We start from the raw sequence: 23923 nt of genomic DNA, 5'->3' as shown, positions 1-23923 counted from the left end.
TGTTCCTTAAAAGAAAAAAAAAGAACAAAAAACAAAGAGAAAGGAGACAGTTCAGTAACACCCTACGCAGAAAATTTCCAGCAGTTTTACCATACTGGAGGGATTAAGAGGCTCCATGTGTGGATGTGAGAGTTGGACTTTGAAGAAAGCTGAGTGCCAAAGAATTGATGCTTTTGAACTGTGGTGTTAGAGAAGACTCTTGAGAGTCCCTTGGACTGCAAGGAGATCCAACCAGTCCATTCTGAAGGAGATCAGCCCTGGGATTTCTTTGGAAGGAATGATGCTAAAGCTGAAACTCCAGTACTTTGGCCACCTCATGGGAAGAGTTGACTCATTGGAAAAGAGTCTGAGGCTGGGAGGGATTGGGGGCAGGAGGAGAAGGGGCCGACAGAGGATGAGATGGCTGGATGGCATCACTGACTCGATGGATGTGAGTCTGAGTGAACTCCGGGAGTTGGTGATGGATAGGGAGGCCTGGCATGCTGTGATTCATGGGGTCACAAAGAGTCGGACACAACTGGGCGACTGAACTGAACTGAACTGAACTGATGATGAAAGTCAATATGCTTAGAACATCTAAAGTGTCAGAGTTGTCGTGTTTGGTGTTTCTTCCAATCCTTTAAGCATAGAAAAAAGTCCAGCCCATGGGGAACGAGAACTCCATGGGTCCTTTTCGAGTCGTTGAAGAATGCAGGTGCAGTACTGCTGCTCTACAGCCCTGTGAATGGACGACGAGGGAAAGAAGAACTGAACGAGAGAGGAGGAAAAAGGAGGAATGGTCAGCACCATCAAGGCCCCAGGCTTCCTTTTGCCCTTGGCTTCAGGCTTCCTCCCAGCCGAGCCTTTCTCTTGTAGCTGCTGGGGGGTCCAACCGGGGCCGGGACCTCTGAGTGCTGTTGGGACCGTGTGTCCCAATGGGATCTGAAACATAGCAGCTGCTCCACACCCAAGCTTGGAATAAATGAATAAACTCACTGATTGATCTTGTCCCCTTTGGACAGTGATGTAAGGGGGTGTCCTGGAACAGAAGGTGGCAGAACCAGTTCAAGCTGAAATCTGTCATTAACCCAGGACATGGGTTCATCTTGGCAGCTCAGCTGAGCACGCTGGTCTTGGGTGCCCATCACTCAAACTAAGACCTTTGCTTGGTCTCGGAGTTGTAAGGACCCTTGCTGAGGGCCTGGGCTTTGGAGTTGGGTAGAGATGGACGTGAGCTGGGCACACTGAAGACAGGGGTCACTGCGGAAGCGAGTTTGCTGTCTAACACTACAGTTTTCAGCTTGTCAGAGGGTTATAACGACACCTTCCTCTCTGGGCTGTTAGGATGCTATCATTCACGAAGTTTCTCTTACATGTGCCACGTGTTCAGTCGTGTCTGACTCTCTGTGACCCCGTGGACTATAGCCTGCCAGGCTCCTCTGTCCATGGGATTCTCCAGGCAAGAATACTGGAGTGGGTTGCCATGCCTTCCTCCAGGGGATCTTCCCGACCCAGGGATCGAACCCGGGTCTCCTATGTCTCCTGCATTGCAGGCTGAGCCATCGCAGAAGTCCTCCCTTATATAGCGGTCAGTAATTTTTAAAATTCCCCACTCTTTTCTTTCATTAGTGAATTTTATGTCTCTGTTTGCCTGCCAAAGTATCATGGGTGAAAGGCGAGGGCAAGAGGCAAAGCAAGGGGATCAGATAACCTGCAGCTTGGAGTAAAGCCCATCAAGACCAAGGAGCTGTTTGTGTTCGCTGCTGTCTTTCCACACACCACAGACACGCCACAGGGAAACTGGCACGTCTGCTAGTGATTCATTTTCCAGAAAGACGAGTATTTTTGAACTTTGTTACCACTCAGGGCGTTTCATTTCTGGCCCCTCTGTTGCCTCTGTGTTCTCCCATCTTCTCCGCTTTTGCTCTCATGGCTCCGCTGTTCCCTCTGGGAGGGGTCTTCTCCCTCCCCCTCCTCTGGGCTCACTGGGACTTGCTGGAAACTTGGTGAAGCTTCTGGTGAGTTTGTTCTTCTTCTGACCTTTCCTGCCGGTTCCTCTGCTCCTGAGTTCCCTCTGTGAGAAGGGGCCAGGCGTTCATTTGGCTGTCAAGCATTTTATTTTTGTAGTTCCTGAATCTTCCAGTTCAGTGGGCGCTTTCCAGGCCAGAGGCTGCCTAAATTGCTTTTCAACAAACACTGTCCCCCACACTATCCTTCCTGGGAGTGGGCTGAAACATGGCTTGGTGGGAGAGGGAATGTCTGGAGGTAGAACCCAGAGGGGAAAACTGGTAATTTGGGTCAACTGTGCGCCCGCTTTAACCTGGTGCATATGCTGAGGTTTGTAAAAACCTTTTAACATTGGAAGGCTTTTCTGGGTGGCTCAGTGATAAAGAATCCACATGCCAATGCAGGAGACGTGGATTTGATCCCTGGGTCAGGTAGATGACCTGGAGAAGCAAATGGCAACCCACTCCGGAATTCTTGCTTGAGAAATCCCATGGACAGAGGAGCCTGGTGGGCTACAGTCCATGGGGTTGCAAAGAGTCAGACACGACTGAACAACTAAACATCAGCACAGTGTTGGAAAGAGTTCCTCACATTTCAAATTAAACTCCACACAAAGAAACATTTGCCTTAGAAGGGTTGCTGGTCTCTGTGGCAGTCTGCAAATACAGCCACCACTCCCGACCTCTCCCCTTGCAACAGGCAACTTTGCAGCTTCTCCCATAAAGAGGCAAAGCCCGTTTCTCCAAACCTTGAACCTGGGCTGGATGGCAACATTCCTTGGCAAATAGAATGCAGCAAAGTACCTGTGTGTGAGCTGGGAGCCTGGCCTCAGGAGACCCTGCGTGCCTCCTTCTTTCTCTTGGGACACTGCCAGCCATCGTGGGAGCAGGTCTGGACTGGCAGATGGAGGAGGAGGTGCCATGCGGACCGGGGCAGAGTCATGCCGGTTTCCCAGGCAAGGTCTCGGACGTGTGAAAGAGCTCAGCCAAGACCCGTCAAGCCTGGCCCAGATCCGTAGAATTGCCTAGATTCTTGTAAGCTCTAGTTCTAGTAAGGCTGGTGAGCTGTAGTAAAGGTGTTAAAAATTTTTTTTAGTGTATGTATATTTTAGCTGCACCTGTGGCTCTCAAGATCTGAGTTCCCTGACTGGGGGCTGAACCCAGGCCATGACAGTCAAAGCCCGGAATCCTAATCACTAGGCCGCCAGGGAACTACCTAGGGTTGTTGTAAGCCACTAAATTTTGGGATACTTTGTTGTGCAGCCAAATCTAACTTATTTCAGATTTTATAAACTTATCCATACACATCATGTTAAACTGGTTGTTCAGAGTCTAGGCAACAATGACAAGCTTGGGTTATAGTGATTAGCGAGGTGAGACCTAGAACGCAAGGCTGTTTTTTCTGTGTTGTCCTTAACCCGATCCCATTGATAGGCAAGCACATCTTTGAGGATTCACATTTTTCTTTTTGTGGACATTTTTGTTTTTATTAAACTTGACGTGTTTTTTTTATTGTGATAAAGGTCCCATAAAACATACTATTTTCCAGTTTAAGTGTGCGGCTCGGCAGCACCAGGCACATGCCCCTTGCTGTGTGACTCACCATCGTCCAGCTCCCGATTTGTCACCTTCCCAAACTGAAACTCTGTCCCCTTAAACACTGACACCCCACCCCCTATACCCCCCACCGCCAGCCTTTGGCATCTATGAGCATACTTTCTGACTCTATGAGTTTGACTACAGTAGGTACCTCATATTGGAGGAAGAAATGGCAACCCACTCTGGTGTCCTTGCTGAGAGAATTCCATGGACAGAGGAGCCTTATGGGCCACAGTCCATGGGTCTCAAAGAGTTGGACATGACTGAAGCGACTGAGCAGGTGGGCCCTGGGTACCACATGTAAGTGGGAGGATTCACATTCTTTAGTGGATTTCTTAGTCGAAGTTCTTGGAATGCCATCCACTACTAATCCAGCTGAAGAGGTCAAAATCTAGGCTTCCACTCTCTTTTGCCAGGACTTCTGTGCTTTCTGGGGTATTGGGAAAGATGGGTACACACGACGAATCAGATGAGACCGAACTAGTCCTGGAGCCCTGATGTTGGATGGCCTCAGTCTATGATAAGTTTATTGGAAACAGTCTATATCTTATGTGCCATGTTAAATGGGATGGCTTTAGTGAATTATTTTCACAAAGTCATCTTTTGCTTCCACACAACTGAAAGGCATATGTAAGAGATGGAAATGCATAGTTGAGCTCTCGTTCACTCAGCGTTTAATCTTGTACTCACTGGCCCATACTTGACACCGGAAGGTCTTTAACACTGATTCTAAAAATTGTTTCAGTTCAGTTCAGTTCAGTTCAGTCGCTCAGTCGTGTCCAACTCTTTGCATGGCAGCACGCCAGGCCTCCCTGTCCATCACCAACTCCCGGAGTTCACTCAGACTCACATCCATCCAGTCAGCGATGCCATCCAGCCTCTGTCGTCCCCTTCTCCTCCTGCCCCCAATCCCTCCCAGCATCAGAATCTTTTCGTTTAAACACATTTTAAAAACTTTTTCTTTTTTTGGGCCACGGCATGTGGCATGTGGGATCTTAGTTCTCCAACCAAGGTTGAACTCAAGCTACAGCAATGAAGCTATGGAATCTTAATCACTGGACCATCAAGGAAACCCCCTAAATACATTTGATGTAGTAATTTCTTTCCTGAAATTTCTTCTTTTATTTAGAAAATTATTTTGTCTCTGTAGACTGAAAGCTATAACCAAGGCTCAAATTTTATTGGCTTTATCTGAGAGAGGCAATTTCTCATCACTTGTTTAGTCACTAAGTTGTGTTCGACTCTCTGTGACCCCGTGGACTGCAGCACTCCAGGCTACTCTGTCCTCCACTGTCTTTCAGAGTTGGCTCAGATTCATGTGCATTGAGCCTATGATGCTGTCTAACCATCTCATCCTCTGTCGTCCCCTTCTCCTTTTGCCTTTAGTCTTTCCCAGCATCAGGGTCTTTTCCAATGAGTTGGCTGTTTGCATCAGGTGGCCAAATATTGGAGCTTCAGCTTCAAAATCAGTCCTTCCAATGAATATTCAGGACTGATTTCCTTTAGGAGGGACTGGTTTGATCTCCTTGCAGTCCAAGGGACTCTCAAGAATCTTCTCCAGCACCACAATCTGAAAACATCAGTTCTTCGGCACTCAGCCTTCTTTAGGGTCCAACTCTCATATCTGTACATGACCACTGGAAAAAACATAGCTTTGACTAGATGGACCTTTGTTGGCAAAGTGATGTCTCTGCTTATTAATACGCTGTCTAGGTTTGTCATAGCTTTTCTTCTAAGGAGCAAGAGTCTTTACTGCTGAGCCACCTGGGAAGCCCTTCTCATCACTAGCCAAACTCAAAATACTGAGCATAAAATTTGATAAACTCAAGCAGAAATAGTCTCCAGGTATCTGAAGACATTTCTGCATTTATATGTTTTTCCTTCAGAAGAGTTTAGGACTAAAGAAAATTGATATTTTTGATCTAAAATTATTAGCTTTCCCATTTTTAAACAGGACTGCTAGATATTCCTTACTTAAAAAAAATATCTGAAATTCAAGAGAGGAAAAGGTAGATAAAGAAAAATACTGTTGTGAATTGTAAACTTTTAAAAACTAATATGTTCAGATTACTGCAGAGTTGCATGCAGCTTGGCTGGGTCGGCTGTGCCAAGAGGATTTTGGGAGCTTTGCCCATGAGATTCGTTGGTTTCGCAGAGCAGAGCCTGTCTTGTACCCATGCTGCAGTAAAATTCTTGCTATTCATTTATGACACCAATCAAGACAGAAGTGCCCAAGTTAGGCCCAGAGAATCAAAGAGAAAAACCAGTCCTAACAAACTGCTAACATTAAAACTTTACTTCGAAGTCCATGTTGGGCTTCCCTGGTGGCACAGTGCATAAGAATCCGCCCGCCAATGCAGGAGACACGGATTCAATCCCGGGGTCTGGGAAGATCACACATGCCATGGAGCAACTAAGCCCCTGCGCGACAAGTACTGAGCCAGCGCTCTAGCCTGTGCTCTGCAACAAGAGAAGCCGCCGCAGTGAGAAGCCCGTGCACCGCCGTGAAGAGAAGCCCCACTAGCTGCAACGGGAGAAAAGCCCATGTAGCAAGGCAAACCCAGCGCAGCCCAAAATAAAAATAAATAAATAAAATCATTAAGGAAAAACAGAAGCTCGTGTTGAAGACTCCTTCCAGATAGAGGCATACGGATGCATGGCCCAGGGATTACTGTGTCAAAAGTCTGGGGCCTGGATTGAGGAAAGCCAGGAGCCCCCTCCCCCCACGTCCTTGCTGGAGGCCATCTCATGTTGGCTTATTTCTGCTGAGGTGTGCTGGATATTATACTTACAATCCAGGTGGAGGGTGAAGTAACGTAAGGTTTGCCTTTTGGAGGCTGTTCTTGTGTCCAGAGCTTCTCACGGAAGGTCTGTGGCTTCCAGACCCTGAGCAGCCCTGGCATGGTGTTCATCTCAAATGGCCAAAGTGCCATTCTTTCCTTTTTTTTTTTTAAATCCAGTTTTTATTTTATATTGGAGTATACTTGATTTATAATGTTGTGTTCATTGCAGGTGTACAGCAAAGTGATCCAGTTATACATGTACATGCATATATTCTTTCTTTTTATGCATCTATTCTTTTTCAAAGTCTTTTCCCATTTAGGCTATCACAAAATATTGTGCAGAGTTCCCTGTGCTATACAGAAGGTCCTTGCTGGTTATCTATTTTATATATAGTGGTGAGTATATGTGAAACCTAAACTTCTACTCTATCCCTCTCCCAACCCTTCCCCCTCCCCGACAACCATAAATTTATTCTCTAAATCCGTGACTCGGTTTCTGTTTTGTAAACAAGTTCATCTGTATCATTTTTTAGATTCTACATGTAAGTGACAGCATGTTGGCTTTCTCTGCCCGACTTACTTCCCTTAGTGTGATAATCTCTAGGCCCACCTATGATGCTGCAAATGGCACCATTTCATTCTTTTTGGTGGGGGAGTAGTAGACCACTGTATGTGTGTACCACATCTTTATTCATTCACCTGTCGATGGGCAGTTAGGTTGCTTTCATGGCTTGGCTGCTATGAACATTAGATGCATGTATCTTTTGGAATTATGGTTTTGTCGGGATATATGGCCAGGGGTGGGCTTGGTGGACCGTACGGTGACTCTATTACAAGGCGCCTCCATACTGTTCTCCATGGTTGTAGTACCGACTCACATGGAGTTCATCTCAAATGGCCGTAGCTCCATTTCTTTACAGGGATGATCATCCTCCATTCTCCAGCGGTTTATGTCTGATTATCTTGTAGTCCCTGGCAACTGTTTTCCAGGTGTGACTTTAATATATTTCCTTCTGCCTAGGGCTTGAGTCATTGTTTTTCACTTGATACCCAAGAGATGATTTGGGGAGAGGAGTAAGTCCGTGAAGCTCGTGGAAATATACGTTGACCTTACTGTGATATTTGTAAGTGCATTTTTTCCTGAGGTGAAGTTACGAATCTTTCATTAGATTCTCACAGGATTTCGCTCTTTTCGCACCAGCATGTAAACTGGACATCGTGATGAAAGAGTCTCCACTCGCTGTGACTCATGGCTCCTTCCCAGAGGAACTGACATAAAGGAACTCACTGTCCAACAGCTTATAATCATCACCCATAACACAGTGACTGAAAGTGTTCTAAGCAGATGGTACTCACCCTAAGTGATGGAGCTTTTTGGAAGATATCAGACTTTGAATCTTTAGCAATCCTGATTCATGGCTAGGAATTCTTGTGTTGTGAGGATGAGAGATTATAAACAAATTCTATACAATGTTGAGCTAAAAATTGTTTTATATTGGTTAGGGATATTTTTTGGTTGAGTTTACCAACCACCTACTTAACAGTGGCTTAAATAATAAGTGCATTTTGTTATCTCATATAACAAAAGGTAGAGGTAGATGTTTCTAGAGTCCTGTCAGGGGTTCAACCACATCAGACCTTGTTCTGGACTGAAGGTGTCTCTTCAAAATCCATTTTGTGAAGCCCTCACCCCAAATCTGATGGTATCTGGAGATGGAATGTTTGAGGGGTAATTAGGTTTAGAGGAGTTTGTGAGGATGGGGCCTCGTGATGGGATTAGTGCCCTAATGAGAAGAGACATCAGAGAGTTCATTGTCTCTGCTGGAGTGAGAACAAAAAGGAGGTTATGTGAATACACGGTAGGGTGACGGCCATCCTCAAGCCCAGAGACGAGCCCTCAGAATGAAGCCTGCCTCGCTGGCCCCTTGATCTTGGACTTTCAAACTGCCAGAACTAAAAGAAATAAATTTCTGTTAAGCCACCTATGGCATTTTGTTATGACTAATGCAGAATTCTCAGTTGACCATAATCGACCAAACTGACCAGAGGTGACCAAATTCTGTTTCCATCATTCTCTTGTCTTTCCTACTATGGTTGCAAAATGACCACCAGCCCGCACAGCACACCCCAGAGGTGTTTTTTTTTTTTTTTTTTAAGCATTTATTTATTTTATTTTGGCTGTGCTGGGTCTTCGTTGCTGCGAGGCTTTTCTCTCCTTGCAGAGCGTGGGGGCCACTCTCTGGTTGTAGTCAAAGGGCTTCTCACTGAGGCGGCTCCTGCTGCTGTGGAGCCCGGGTTCTAGGGCTCAGTAGCTGTGGTGCTCGGGCTTAGTTGCTCTCCAGCGTGTGAGATCTTCCTGGCCCAGGGATTGAACCTGTGTCTCCTGCATTGGCAGGAGGATTCTTTACCACTGAGCCGCCATGGAAACCCCACAGAAGTGATTTTAATGAAGGGAAACACACTGAGCAATTGCCAGGATGCTGAGTGTGATTTCTTCTCATGTCCCTCTCCTCCTTTATCAGGGAAGGGAAAAAAAAATCTTTCCAGAAAATTTTTCTTTACAACTCAAAGGCCAGACCTGGATCATGTGGCCATTTTAAAAGCTGGGAGTCTGGAAAGTGAGTTCCTTAGTTTTTCAGCCTTTACAAAGGGAAGAGGGAAATGGTTAGGTGGATAAGGAATGGCTATTGGGCAGCAACAATGATGTGATTGCCAGAATTAAAAAACTGAGAGATTTTTATATAAATATCTGACTGATATCATCTTTTGAAAAATGAGAGCATCTGGAAATGCTGAACACGCTTTCAAGGAGATGCTAAGCCAGAGCTCAGCAGCAGCTGCTCTGTTAGGAGGGGCGTGAAAAGGACTTCTGCACAGGCCTCCCGATCCTCTTTTCTTCTCATGCCTGGACTCTCACCTTTGCCATTCCTTGTTGAATTTTCCCTGTTTTTTTTTTTTTAACAGTACGAGCAATCTTTCATTCATGCACGTTACATGGTCTACTTCTCTTGGCATTTCCATTGAACTGGTAGAACTGAGAAAAAACAGCATTCTGAAGGGATTTGTTTGGGGGGCCCCAGTCCATATGTACAGTTTTGCTTGTAAAGAAAAAAAAAATCTGATTTTTAACTAGGTCATTTAGAGTCCAGAGGGCTGTGGGTCATGTAAAAGGGGTATATTTCATGGGAGATGCCAACTGTTGTGTCTAGAAGGACAAGCTGAGGAGGACAGGACAATCAACTGGGATTTCCTTAGAAGGAGATCAGATCTGGAGTAAAAATAAGTTTTAAAAACAAACTAAAACCCCATCAAATTTCTTAAAAAAAAAACAAAGAGCAAGTTGTTCTTATGAGAACAGAAAGGGGGAAATATGATATAAGCAGTTTCAGGAGAACTATGATAGATTTCCACGTGGAGACCTCATTAAATAATTTAGAAAACAGCATCATAAATTTGGGGAGATTTTACTTGTACCCTTCTTAGGATGTGTCTAGCTGATTTTCAATTTCATATTGACTTCAGGAACCCAGAGGATCAAAGTGAGACCATTCAAGACAGAACCCAGGCCAGCAACCATGCTGTCTAACTTTTCAAAGTAAAGAAAATGCACAGGTTAGAAATCCACAGGTGTTTAGGAATCAGGCCATTACAAGTTCAGGGGTCTCTGCTTGTATCAAATCATCTCTTTCCTCATAAGGCTCCAACAGTCCCTTAATTTATATGCATACAATCTTTTTTCATACTGTTACATCAGGTTTGATGCAATTTATTTGATTTAAAAAGGTGTCTTTAAACATAATTGCTCAGGGAATATCTGAACAGCAAATTTCAAAATAACATGGAAAGTAAATTAGCATCCAGTGAAATATAAAATTATAAATCTTGGAGTGCCAATTAATTGAAAGAAGGCCATTTGAAGATTTTAGGCTTTGGGCTGCTAATTATAAGTGTATAAGAGCATCACTAATAAATATTATTAACAAGATCCCTTTTAAGATTCTAGGATTCTGAGTTTCTTTAATATTTCTAGAGGAAAGGTAAAAATATTTCACAAATATTGTTTAAAATGCCAAACATATACAAATTATCTGCCTTTACTAGGGCTTCCCTGGTGGCTCAGATGGTAAAGAATCTGCTTGCAATGCAGGAGACCCGGGTTCGATCCCTGATTCAGGAAGATCCCCTGGAGAAGGGAATGGCAACCCACTCCAATATTCTTGCCTGAAGAATCCCACGGACAGAGGAGCCTGGTGGGCTACAGTCCATGGGGTCGCAAAGAGTCGGACACGACTGAGCGACTAGCGCTTTCACTTTCCCTAAGAAAGGAAGAACAGTGTTGAACTATTAATATTTGTGTCTCCCAAATACTGAAAAACAGGAAATTCTGACGCTCTGCCATCTGCAGAGGTGATATGTTCCCTTAATATAAATGTTTTACATTAAAGGTTATCCTAATTTGGAGTTACACAAGTCTCCCGCGAGGCATGGAACAGTTCATTAAAGAACGTATTCTCATTAAATCTTACCTCATCTGCTCCGCTCCTAGGGTTTGACTCCAGCTGCTCTCATACTCTCCTCCATTAAAATCTACTAATTCCTTTCACTCCAGAAAGATTAATCTACTGACTGTTTCAGGCACATCCTGACTGTCTTTAGCCCGATCTCTCTCACTCTATTTCTTTTCTTTGTCTGAAAAGCCGGTTGTTTCACGCACAACTCCTATCCAGATCAAAACAAGTCCTCAAGGTCCAGCTGCAGACCTGACCTCCCCCAGGAAGCTTACCTCGTCTTTGGCATCATTAATATCTCTTTTCACTGAGTTGCGACACTCACACACACGGCCTTGCAGAGCACATTATAGCTCTATGAATGGGGTTGATGTACTCACCAAGGACGAAGATAGAACATTTTATTTCTCTTGTAGCCTTCATGCTGCCCATCAGAGCGCTGAGTACAGACTGAGGACCTGGAGTCTGCTGAGTCCAATTTATTCATTATTTCTACGAGCAAAATACAGCATGCAAAATATTCCCAAACTTGCAAGACTCCCCCAACATCTTCAGAGTTCTTCTTTTATAAAGACTTGTTCGGAGCACTGCTTAAGCAGCAGGCGATATAGACTCCTGTTTATAACCCATTTTCCATACTAAACAGTAAGTCCCTGGTGATATGCAAGCATATTCTCTTCATCCTCAAATCTCCAGTATCTTTTACATTGCTAAGCACATACTAGGCTCTTAAATCAGTTCAGTTCAGTCACTCAGTCGTGTCTGACTCTTTGCAACCCCATGAATCGCAGCACGCCAGGCCTCCCTGTCCATCACCAACTCCTGGAGTTCACTCAAACTCATGTCCATCGAGTTGGTGATGCCATCCAGCCATCTCATCCTCTGTCGTCCCCTTCTCCTCCTGCCCCCAATCCCTCCCAGCATCAGAGTCTTTTCCAATGAGTCAAATCTTCGCATGAGGTGGCCAAAGTACTGGAGTTTCAGCTTTAGCATCAGTCCTTCCAATGAATACCCAGGACTGATCTCCTTCAGGATGGACTGGTTGGACCTCCTTGTAGTCCAAGGGACTCTCAAGAATCTTCTCCAACACCACAGTTCAAAAGCATCAATTCTTCGGTGCTCAGCTTTCTTCACAGTCCAACTCTCACATCCACACATGACCACAGGAAAAACCAAAGCCTTGACTAGACGAACCTTTGTTGGCAAAGTAATATCTCTGCTTTTTAATATGCTATTTAGGTTGGTCATAACTTTCCTTCCAAGGAGTAAGCGTCTTTTAATTTCATGGCTGCAAACACCATCTACATTGATTTTGGCTCTTAAATAGTGGTTGACAAGTGTGTGCACAGCATTCTTTTATTTTTTCAGGTTGGAAAAAGGATCATGGAAGGCAGTTCACTTAATAAAGTGATATCTGCGGTGCTTGAGTCTGAGGATGTCTATATGAGACTGGAAATTCTGATCAGGAGAGTTTGCTGTATTGAAAAGGGATGAACCATCAGGATAAATAATATATTTGGAAATCTTGTCTTGTAAGAGTTTCTAAGTGTGGCCTTGCAAGTTTGGGAATATTTTACCTGCTGTATTTTGCTCGTAGAAATAATGAATAAATTGGACATTTGTGATATGGCTTGTAAAATTCTTAGAATAAAGCTGTGATCACAGTGGAGTGATTTTTTTTTGGACACACTTTATTTTGGAACTTGTTTTATGAAAACTTAGAAAATGACCTTTTAAAAATTTGTATTGAAGTGTAGTTGGTTTATAATGTTATGTTTATTTCTGCTGTATACCAAAGTGACTCAGCCACACATATATATATGTGTGTGTGTGTGTGTGTGCATATATATGCACACACACATTCTTTTTCTTTTCCATTATGGTTTATCACAGGCTATTGGATATACTTCCCTGTGCTACACAGTAAGATCTTGTTTATCCACTCTGTACATAATAGCTTACATCTGCTGATCCCAAACTCTCCTTCCCTCCCCCATCTTCTCCTCCTTGGCAACCACAAGTCTGTTCCTTATGTCTGTGAGTTTGTTTTTGTTTCATAGATATGTTCATTTGTGTGTGTGTTTGCTATACCACAAGGCTTGTGGGATTTTAGTTCCCTCACCAGGAAATGAGCCTGGGCCCTCAGCAGTGAGAGCATAGAGCCCTACCCACTGGACCACTGAGGAATTCCTTTTGTTATATTTTAGATTCCACACGTAAGTGATATCATATGCTATTTGTCTTTCTCTGTATGACTTACTTCACTTAGTATGATAATCTCTAGGTCCACCCATTTTGTTCCAAATGGCATTATTTAATTTTTTATCGCTGAGTAATAATCCATTACTCAGCAGTGGCCATAGGACTGGAAAAGGTCAGTTTTCATTCCAATTCCAAAGAAAGGCAACGCCAAAGAATGCTCAAACTACCGCACAATTGTACTCATCTCACACACTAGTAAAGTAATGCTCAAAATTCTCCAAGCCAGGCTTCAGCAATACGTGAACTGTGAACTTCCAGATGTTCAAGCTGGTTTTAGAAGAGGCAGAGGAACCAGAGATCAAATTGCCAACATCCGCTGGATCGTGGAAAAAGCAAGAGAGTTCCAGAAAAACATCTATTCCTGCTTTATTGACTATGCCAAAGCCTTTGACTGTGTAGATCACAATAAACTGTGGGAAATTCTAAAAGAGATGGGAATACCAGACCACCTGACCTGCCTCTTGAGAAATCTGTATGCAGGTCAGGAAGCAACAGTTAGAACTGGACATGGAACAACAGACTGGTTCCAAATAGGAAAAGGAGTACGTCAAGGCTGTATATTGTCACCCTGCTTATTTAACTTCTATGCAGAGTATATCATGAGAAACGTTGGACTGGAAGAAACACAAGCTGGAATCAAGATTGCCAGGAGAAATCTCAATAACCTCAGATATGCAGATGACACCACCCTTATGGCAGAAAGTGAAAAGGAACTAAAAAGCCTCTTGATGAAGGTGAAAGAGGAGAGTGAAAAAGTTGGCTTAAACCTCAACATTCAGAAAATGAAGATCATGGCATCTGGTCCCATCACTTAATGGGAAATAGATGGGGAAACAGTGGAAACAGTGTCAGACTTTATTTTTTTTTGGGCTCCAAAATCACTGCAGATGGTGACTGCAGCCATGAAATTAAAAGACGCTTACTCCTTGGAAGGAAAGTTATGACCAACCTAGATAGCATATTCAAAAGCAGAGACATTACTTTGCCAACAAAGGTCTGTCTAGTCAAGGCTATGGTTTTTCCAGTGGTCATGTATGGATGTGAGAGTTGGACTGTGAAGAAAGCTGAGTACCGAAGAATTGATGCTTTTGAACTGTGGTGTTGGAGAAGTCTCTTGAGAGTCCCATGGACTGCTAGGAGATCCAACCAGTCCATTCTGAAGGAGATCAGCCCTGGGATTTCTTTGGAAGGAATGATGCGAAAGCTGAAACTCCAGTCTTTTGGCCACCTCATGCGAAGAGTTGACTCATTGGAAAAGACTCTGATGCTGGGAGGGATTGGGGGCAGGAGGAGAAGGGGATGACAGAGGATGAGATGGTTGGATGGCAACACTGACTCAATGGATGTGAGTCTGAGTGAACTCCAGGAGTTGGTGATGGAAAGGGAGGCCTGGCGTGCTGTGATTCATGGGGTCATAAAGAGTCGGACACGACTGAGCGACTGAACTGAATTGAACTGAACTGAATAATCCATTATATATACTGGTGGCTCAGACAGTAAAGAATCTGCCTGCAGTATTCTTGCTTGAATAATTCCATGGCGGACTACACTTCATGGGGTGGCTAAGAGTCAGACACGACTGAAGGACTAACACTTTTACTTCATATACATACATGGGCTTCCTATGTGGCACTAGTAGTAAAGAATCCGCCTGCCAATGCAGGAGATACAAGGGATGCTGGTTTGATCCCTGGGTCAGAAAGATCTCCTGGAGAAGGAAATGGCAACCCACTCTAGTATTCTTGCCTGGAGAATCCCATGAACAGGGGCATGTGGTGGGCAACAGTCCACGGGGTCACAAAGAGTTGGACATGGCTTAGCCACTAAAAAGACAACATATATATATCTATATATATATATCTCATATCTTCTTTATCCATTCTCCATTCATTTGTTAACAGACACTTAGGTTATTCCCAGGTATGGGCTATTGTAAATATTAATGCTGCTGCATTAATATTTACATTTGGGTAAATGCACATTTGGGTGCACGTGTCTTTTCCAATTACAATTTTGCCTGGATATATGCCTGGGAGTGGGATTGCTGGGTCATGTGGTAGAACTATTTTTTTTTTTTTTTTTTTTTTTAGGAACTTCCATACTGTTTTCCATAGTGGTTGCACCAGTTTACATTCCCACCAACTGTAGGAGGGCTTCCCTTTCTTCACACCTCCTCCAGCATTTGTTATTTGTAGATTTTTTTAGATGGCCATGTGACTGGTGTGGGGTGGTGCCTCACTGTAGTTTTGATTTGTATTTCTCTATTGTCACCCTGCTTATTTAACTTCTATGCAGAGTACATCATGAGAAACGCTGGGCTGGAAGAAGCACAAGCTGGAATCAAGATTGCCAGGAGAAATCTCAGTGACCTCAGATATGCAGATGACACCACCCTTATGACAGAAAGTGAAGAGGCACTAAAAAGCCTCTTGATGAAACTGAAAGAGGAGAGTGAAAAAGTTGGCTTAAAGCTCAACATTCAGAAAATGAAGATCATGGCATCTGGTCCCATCACTTCATGGGAAATAGATGGGGAAACAGTGGAAACAGTGTCAGACTTTATTTTTCTGGGCTCCAAAATCACTGCAGATGGTGACTGCAGCCATGAAATTAAAAGACGCTTGCTCCTTGGAAGGAAAGTTATGACCAACTTAGATAGCATATTCAAAAGCAGAGAGATTACTTTGCCAACAAAGGTCCATCTAGTCAAGGCTATGGTTTTTCTAGTGGTCATGTGTGGATACAAGAGTTGGACTGCGAAGGAAGCTGAGTACCAAAGAATTAATGCTTTTGAACTGTGGTGTTGGAGAAGACTCTTGAGAGTCCCTTGGACTGCAAGGAGATCCAACCAATCCATCCTAAAGGAGATCAGTCCTGGGTGTTCTTTGGAAGGACTGATGCTGAGGCTGAAACTCCAATACTTTGGCCACCTCATGTGAAGAGTTGATTCGTTGGAAAAGACTCTGATGCTGGGAGGGATTGGGGGCAGGAGGAGAAGGGGATGACAGAGGATGAGATGGCTGGAAGGCATCACTGACTCGATGGACATGACTCTGGGTGAACTCCGGGAGTTGGTGATGGACAGGGAGGCCTGGCGTGCTGCAATTCATGGGGTCGCCAAGAGTCGGACACGACTGAGCGACTGAACTGAACTGAATAATTAGCAATGATTCTTGTGTGCCTATTAGCTGTCTTCACGTCTTCTTTGGGAAAATTCTTATTTAGGTCTTCTGCCCATTTTTCAATTGTTTTCTGTTGCTGTTATTGAATTGTATGAGCTCTTGTATATTTTGAAAATTAAGCTCTTGTCTGTTATACCATTTGGAAACATTTCTCCCAGTCCATAGGTTACCTTTTTTGTTTTGTTTATGGTTTCCTTTGCTGTTTAAAAGTTTATAAGTTTGTTTTGGTTCCATTTGGTTATTTTTGCTTTTATTTCTATTGCTTTGGGAGACTGACCCAAGAAATCACTGGTGTGAATTACATCAGAGAATGTTTGTCTATGTTCTCTTCTAGAAGTTCTATGGTGTCACGTCTTATATTTTAGTCTTTAACGCATTTTGAGTTTATTTTTGCGTGTGGTGTGAGGGTGTGTTCTAACTTTGTTGATTTACATGTGGCTGTCCAACTTTCCCAAATACCAGTTGCTGGAGAGACTGTCTTTTCTCTATTGTATATTTGTGCCTCTTTTGTTAAAGATTAATTGACTGTAGGGAAGTGGATTTTTTTCTGGGCTCTCTGTTCTGTTACAATGGAGAGATTATTGAATTCTCTGCTTCCTCTAATCAAAGAGATAGGGTGGTATCACGGGGGAGGTGATATAAAGGGAAGCCCAAGACTAAGAGAAAAGGGCTCAGTAGTGAATAAAAAGGGATGAAAGAGTTCATGGAGCTTCTTGTCTGTTATTTTATCTGCTGGGATAATCTTCAACAAAGCAGATAAACCCGGGATGGTTGGGTCCACATGCTGACCACTAACATTTATCCTCTCTTTGTACAGCACTTGGATTTTGGCCAGAGGTATTGGATGGACAACAGTTCCCATTCTACATTTCCCACTCTGTAGTGAACATGCATGTGGTGAATGTTACCTCTGCACCTGGGCTTTTAAGAAAGGACATCAGCCTCCCCCACACTCTCTTTTCTTTATGATAGATAGATGTTGATGAGGATGATGACGATAAAAGTATTCTAGAGCCATGAGGTTGAAACAGCCTAGGTCCCCAAAATACCGCATGGAACAGTTGTGGCCAATCAACAATACCTTCTTTGGATTGTTTTGTGGCTGAAAAGTAAACTTCTGTTTTGTTTGTACCACTTAATATTTTTGGATGTACTAGTCACAGCTTTTTAGCCTAACATACTAATGCCCCAGTGTTTTGGAAAGGACACAGCCTTGCCTGTCTTTTTAATTGGTGTCGCCACAGGAGAAAATCCCCATGCTTTCTTGGATTGGCTTGGGTCTCTAGTGACTGGGGCCACTGCCCTCTTACTTGCACAAAGAAAGGGGGATGAGGCCTCTCAAGGGAAGTACAGGCAGCATGACAGGAATAAGGCTTGACTGACAAAGACGTTGGTACCATGAATGCCTGAGGTCTCACGGTATAATCTCTGTTTATAGTAAGTCCTTTGTGTAGTTGAAGTATGATAGTCACAAGGGCAAAGCAAATGACTAGACTACAAACACACCAAATGAATGTGTGATGCATACTTCTGGGGCTCATAAATGAGTCTAGGCTGTTGTTTAATGGAAACATGTGGAACAGCTGTGTTGCTCCACATCCTTACCAACACTTTGTATTGTCATTTTTTTTTTTTTTAATTTAACCCTTGTGGTGTATGTGTTGGGTATCTCACTGTGGTTTTTTGTTTGTTTTTGTTTTATTGAAGTATAGTTGATTTATAATGCTGTGTTGGTTTCTGGTACACTGCAAAGTAATTTAGTTATATATCTTCTTTTTCAGATTCTTTTCCATTATAGGTTATTACAAGATACTGAGTATCGTTCCCTGTCCTATAGACTAGGTCCTTGTTGTTTATCTGTTTTATATAAAGTAGTATACATCTGATAATTTCAAGCTCCTAATTTGTTCCTCCCCCAGCTTCCCCTTTGGTAACCATATTTTTATTTTCTGTGAAAACAAACGGTATGGTAGAGTGGAAACGACTTGGGCTTTGGTAGCAAAAGTCTCATTTTGCCTTTCAAGTCGTGCTAGTGGTAAAGTCCTTGCTTGCCAACGTAGAAGACATGAGAGACTCAGGTTCGATCCCTGGGTTGGGAAGATCCCCTGGAGGAGGCATGGCAACCCACTCCAGTATTCTTGCCTGGAGAATCCCATGGACAGAGGAGCTCGGCAGGTTACAGTCCATGGGGTCGCAAAAGAACTGGACATGCCTGCGCACACGTGCACGCAGGCACGTGTCCGTACTGTACACCATTCTCATGCGTGTTTCTATCAAGAGCACTTCCCCAGAACGCAGCATGTAGTAAGAGCCTAGTTGGTTTTACCGTTTCCTTTCTCGCTGTGTTCTTAGTCCTCTTAAACATTGTTCCAAAGAACTGAAGGATCCCATGAGTTTCTCCGAACTGTTGTTTGAAGCTCACTAATGACTCCCAAGTCCATGGCGGCATCCGATCCAGCTGCCTGTTGGATATCACCAACGGGATGCTCCGTGGTCCCTCAAATTCATCCCACCCAGAAGCTCAAGGTCCACGTGGCTACTTTGTACAGAGCAAAGAAGGAGAGAGGTTCCCTGATCCCAGAAACTGTAGCAAGCTTGAAACAAGGACAGTCCCAAAGTGTCCTTGGAGCCCTTCTGTGCTTACAGAGATGAAACAATCTAATTGGCTCATGTAGGGCATGTGAACTGCCCCCGGGGGTGGGCAAGGCAAGTCCCCTGATTGACAGCTCCATGAGAGGCTGACATCAGTAAGGGGAAGGGGTTCTCAGAGGGAAATAAAGTGGGGCAGACAAAATATTAATAGAGGCTACCTCTGGTAGAAACCCAAGAAATGCTGGTTAAATTCAATTATCTGAGAATCTTCACAACCAAAACTTGTCCTGAAGCCTAAAGAAAGACTTCTTTGATTTGGTTTTCGTATGAGCTTACTTTTTGTTGAGCCAGCTTGCTCATCCTTGAGAAAATTCGTGGTCTTGAAGCTCTCATGCTAAGCTTTAGCTCAGGCTTTCTTAGGCAGATTTATAACCTCCTGAGATGCTAGCATTATAATGAAAATGCTGACAACCTCAGAGTTTTGCTGAGAGGCATGGCACAGCTGTGATAAAACTAGAAGATAAATGGAAATACAGTGCCTTATCCTTGTGGAGTTGTAGTGCGTTTAGGTCAAAGAGAAACAAGTCCTTGATTAGTTCAGGGATAGAAGAAAGGCCCTGCAACATCTGAGTCCCAAGTTGGTTTGATTTTAACTGCCTGGATATTTTTCCAGGACGTTAAAAAATGTTTTTTCTATTTTTTTAATTTAAAAATATTTATTTGTGCTTATGCTACAATAAAAATGCAAAAGCTACTTTACAAATGACTTATCTCAAGGGAAAAACATAAATGCATTAATATAACAACATATTTCATATTCTGAGGATCTTTATGTATGATATACATTATAGTTCATTTATATTCTGCAAATGTTATTAATATGGGATTTAGAACAAGGAAATTAGAATAATGGTAAACACCCAGAAAAGAAATTCAGATGCTCAAAGATAATCACAATATAATATCTTTAGGCATAGAAAATAAACCTGCATATGAGAGATTTTAAAGTAAGTTTAATGTCTTGACATTTTCCAGGAGACTGATTTCAGAATGAAACTCGACAGGATCTGCTTAGGTTCATCCAGGCCATTTTATTTTATTTTTTAATTTTAATTTTTTCTGGAGTGTAGTCGATTTATAGTGCTGTGTTAATTTCAGGTGTACAGAAAAGTGAATCAGTTATATGTATACATATATCTACTCTTTTTTAAAGATTCTTTTCTCCACAGCTATTTTTATACTATGGCAGAGTTGAGTAGCTACAACAAAAATGGGATAGCTGAACTTCCCTGGTGTCCAGTGGTTAAGAATCCACCTGCTAACGCAGGGGACAGGTTGTATCCCTGGCCTGGGAAGATTCCACATGCCGTGGGGCAATGAAGCCGGTGCTTCGCAGCTGCTGAGCCTCTGCTCCAGAGCCTGAGCGCCGCAGAGAACAGTAGTCCTCACTCGCTGCAACTAGAGACGCCCTTCTTGCTGCAATTAGAGAAAGCTTTCGTGCAACAATGGAGAGCTAGCACAGTCATAAGTAAATAAGTAAAATGATATTGCCTGCAAAGCTTAAAAACTTACCTTCTGGTCCTTTACAAAGAAAGTCTGCCAAACTCTCATTTAAAGAAATGATTCCCAAGATTTTTCATGGCTTATTTGATTCCATGGTATCATCCATTATCTCCTTGCCTTATCCATACATCTTCCTAATGATGCTAGAGCATATCATTATGTATTAAAAAATAAAGTGGGGGTGGGATGGGCTGGGAGGTGACAGGGAGGCTCAGAAGGGAGGGGACATATGTATACCTATGGCTGATTCATGTGGATGTATGGCAGAAGCCAACACAATACTGTAATTATCTCTCAATTAAAAATAAATGAAGAAAAAATAAAGTGAAGCAGACTTGTTTAGAAAACTCCATTATAGTCCCGGAGATAATTGGAGACATTTGGGGTTCTCGACTTTGCAGCATAAGTTTTGTGGTAGGAGTGATGGATGAGTTTCGGCAAAGGTGAAAGGGCCAAAAGAATAGTTACTCGGAGCCCTTATCTTCTAGGGACACAGGACCGGGCATAAAGTTGAAAGAACTGCAGTCAGATAGATTTGAATCATTTAATGTTGTGGAACTGCTAAGGAAAGTAGATTAAGGCTCCTTTTCTTTCAGTTTTATTTTCCTTTGTTCATTCCTCATGGGAGAAAAATGACATTTAGAAATTCTACATATATTTCTGAAACTCCTATTGTTGTTGGAAACATGGTGGGCATTTTCTCTTTATTTGTATGCCATTCAATTCTGGCTCCTGTAGCTGTCGATAGAATTTAATGTGTACCCTTGGAGGAACAGAGGCTCAGAGAGATGAAATAATTTTCTCAAGGCTACCTCGCTATCAAGAGATGGTATTAGAATGCAAATTCAGATTTTCTGATGCTGTCTTGAATTCATAAAAATCTTGGCTTAATTTTACATTGTGATATCTGAATTGTGGGTATGATAAACAGCAGGGGGAATCTTTCTCTTACTACACAAGCGTGACGTGTAGGACAGTGGTCCTCAAAGTATAGACCATCCCCTAGGGGATGTGAGTTGAAAACTATTTTCTTTCTTTCTTTTTTTTTTTTTAACAAATAAATAATACAGATATTTATTAGAGAATTATCTAGCTTACTTTCAACATACTAGCATTAAGAAAAAAGAGAAATAGAGCAGAGAGTACATCACCAAATTGGGTTTTGACCAACATCCAGACTTAATCAGTGCTGGGAAGTCCCGTGTCCCAGAACATCTGGAGTCCCAAATGGGAAAGGGTCCCAGGCAGCCTCTGGGTGAGACTTCAAAGACTGAAGTTTGGGCTTCTGCTTATAATCCCAGGACAGTTGCAAATCAACATCATCATCAGTCTGTGACCGAATTGCAGCTCTGGTTTCATGTCAATGCTGTGTGGAAAACTATTTTCTTGATACTACCAGGACATTATTTGACTTTTTAACTAGGATTGTCTCACTTGTACACAGTGGAGTTTTCTGGAGGCTGTGTGATGTATGATGACATTGTTTTGAGGGCTAGTGAAACGTGTGGTGGTGTGCTCTTAGGTGAAAAATTTTTGCTTTAAATTTAATACTGTAAATATTGATAGATGTAGCTCATATGAACAAAACTCTTTAGAGCCTTCAATAATTTTTAAAAGTAGAAAGAGGCTTTAACCAAAGCATTTGAGAACCATTGGTGAAGTGAGTAAGATAGCCCCGACTTGGAATGTAAATTGCTAAGCCATTATGGAAAACAGTGTGGAGCTTCCTCAAAAAAACTAAAAATATAACCCAGCAATCCCACTCATGGATATATATCTGGAAAAAACAATAATTCTAATTTGAAAAAATACACAAACCCCAATGTTGACAAAAACACTGCTTATAAGAACCCAGACATGAAAACAAGCCAAATGTCCTCCAATCTCAACGTAAGACCAGAAACTATAAAACTCCTAGAGGAGAACATAGGCAAAACACTCTCCGACATACATCACAGCAGGATCCTCTATGACCCACCTCCCAGAATATTGGAAATAAAAGCAAAAATAAACAAATGGGACCTAATTAACCTTAAAAGCTTCTGCACATCAAAGGAAACTATTAGCAAGGTGAAAAGACAGCCTTCAGAATGGGAGAAAATAATAGCAAACGAAGCAACCGACAAACAACTAATCTCAAAAATATACAAGCAACTCCTACAGCTCAACTCCAGAAAAATAAACGACCCAATCAAAAAATGGGCCAAAGAACTAAATAGACATTTCTCCAAAGAAGACATACAGATGGCTAACAAACACATGAAAAGATGCTCAACATCACTCATTATCAGAGAAATGCAAATCAAAACCACTATGAGGTACCATTTCACACCAGTCAGAATGGCTGTGATCCAAAAGTCTACAAATAATAAATGCTGGAGAGGGTGTGGAGAAAAGGGAACCCTCTTACACTGTTGGTGGGAATGCAAACTAGTACAGCCACTATGGAGAACAGTGTGGAGATTCCTTAAAAAACTGGAAATAGAACTGCCTTATGATCCAGCAACCCCACTGCTGGGCATACACACTGAGGAAACCAGAAGGGAAAGAGACACGTGTACCCCAATGTTCATCGCAGCACTGTTTATAATAGCCAGGACATGGAAGCAACCTAGATGTCCATCAGCAGATGAATGGATAAGAAAGCTGTGGTACATATACACAATGGAGTATTACTCAGCCATTAAAAAGAATACATTTGAATCAGTTCTAATGAGGTGGATGAAACTGGAGCCTATTATACAGAGTGAAGTAAGCCAGAAGGAAAAACATAAATACAGTATACTAACGCATATATATGGAATTTAGAAAGATGGTAACAATAACCCGGTGTACGAGACAGCAAAAGAGACACTGATGTATAGAACAGTCTTATGGACTCTGTGGGAGAGGGAGAGGGTGGGAAGATTTGGGAGAATGGCAATGAAACATGTAAAATATCATGTAGGAAACGAGTTGCCAGTCCAGGTTCGATGCACGATGCTGGATGCTTGGGGCTGGTGCACTGGGACGGCCCAGAGGGATGGTATGGGGAGGGAGGAGGGAGGAGGGTTCGGGATGGGGAACACATGTATACCTGTGGCGGACTCATTTTGATATTTGGCAAAACTAATACAATTATGTAAAGTTTAAAAATAAAATAAAATTAGAAAAAAAAAAAAGGGGGGGAAAAAAAAAAAAGAAAACAAGCCAAATGTCCTCCAACAGATGGATGGTTTAAGAAGATGCGGTACATACATACAATGGAATACTACTCAATCATAAAAAAGACTGAGATAAATACCATTTGCAGCCACATGGAGGGATCTAGAGATGATCATACTAAATGAAGTCAGACAAAGACAAATATCATAGGATATCACTTACACGTGGAATCTAAAAAGTAATACAAATAAATTCATATAGAAAACAGAATCACAGACATAGAAAACAAACTTAAGTTACCAAAG

At 42.6% G+C, this 23923-nt stretch overlaps 2 long non-coding RNA genes across 3 annotated transcripts in view; both read left to right on the top strand.

The window, feature by feature from the left end:
• Positions 1 to 23923, top strand: part of LOC147343869 (uncharacterized) — a 152119-nt gene that overhangs the window by 96104 nt on the left and 32092 nt on the right. The gene's annotated exons all lie outside the window — the stretch shown is intronic.
• LOC147343870 (uncharacterized) lies at positions 1788 to 21367 on the top strand. Its single transcript, XR_015156365.1, has 2 exons — positions 1788 to 1997; positions 15433 to 21367. It is a non-coding gene; the product is annotated as an uncharacterized LOC147343870 (long non-coding RNA).

The sequence above is a fragment of the Bos grunniens genome, chromosome 27, assembly GCF_055505025.1.
Source record: "Bos grunniens cultivar Pamir isolate PY7600 chromosome 27, Bosgru_T2T1.0, whole genome shotgun sequence".
Taxonomy (NCBI): domain Eukaryota; kingdom Metazoa; phylum Chordata; class Mammalia; order Artiodactyla; family Bovidae; genus Bos; species Bos grunniens.
The sequence above is the reverse complement of the archived record's forward strand: the minus strand, read 5'-3'. Positions and strand labels throughout refer to the sequence as shown.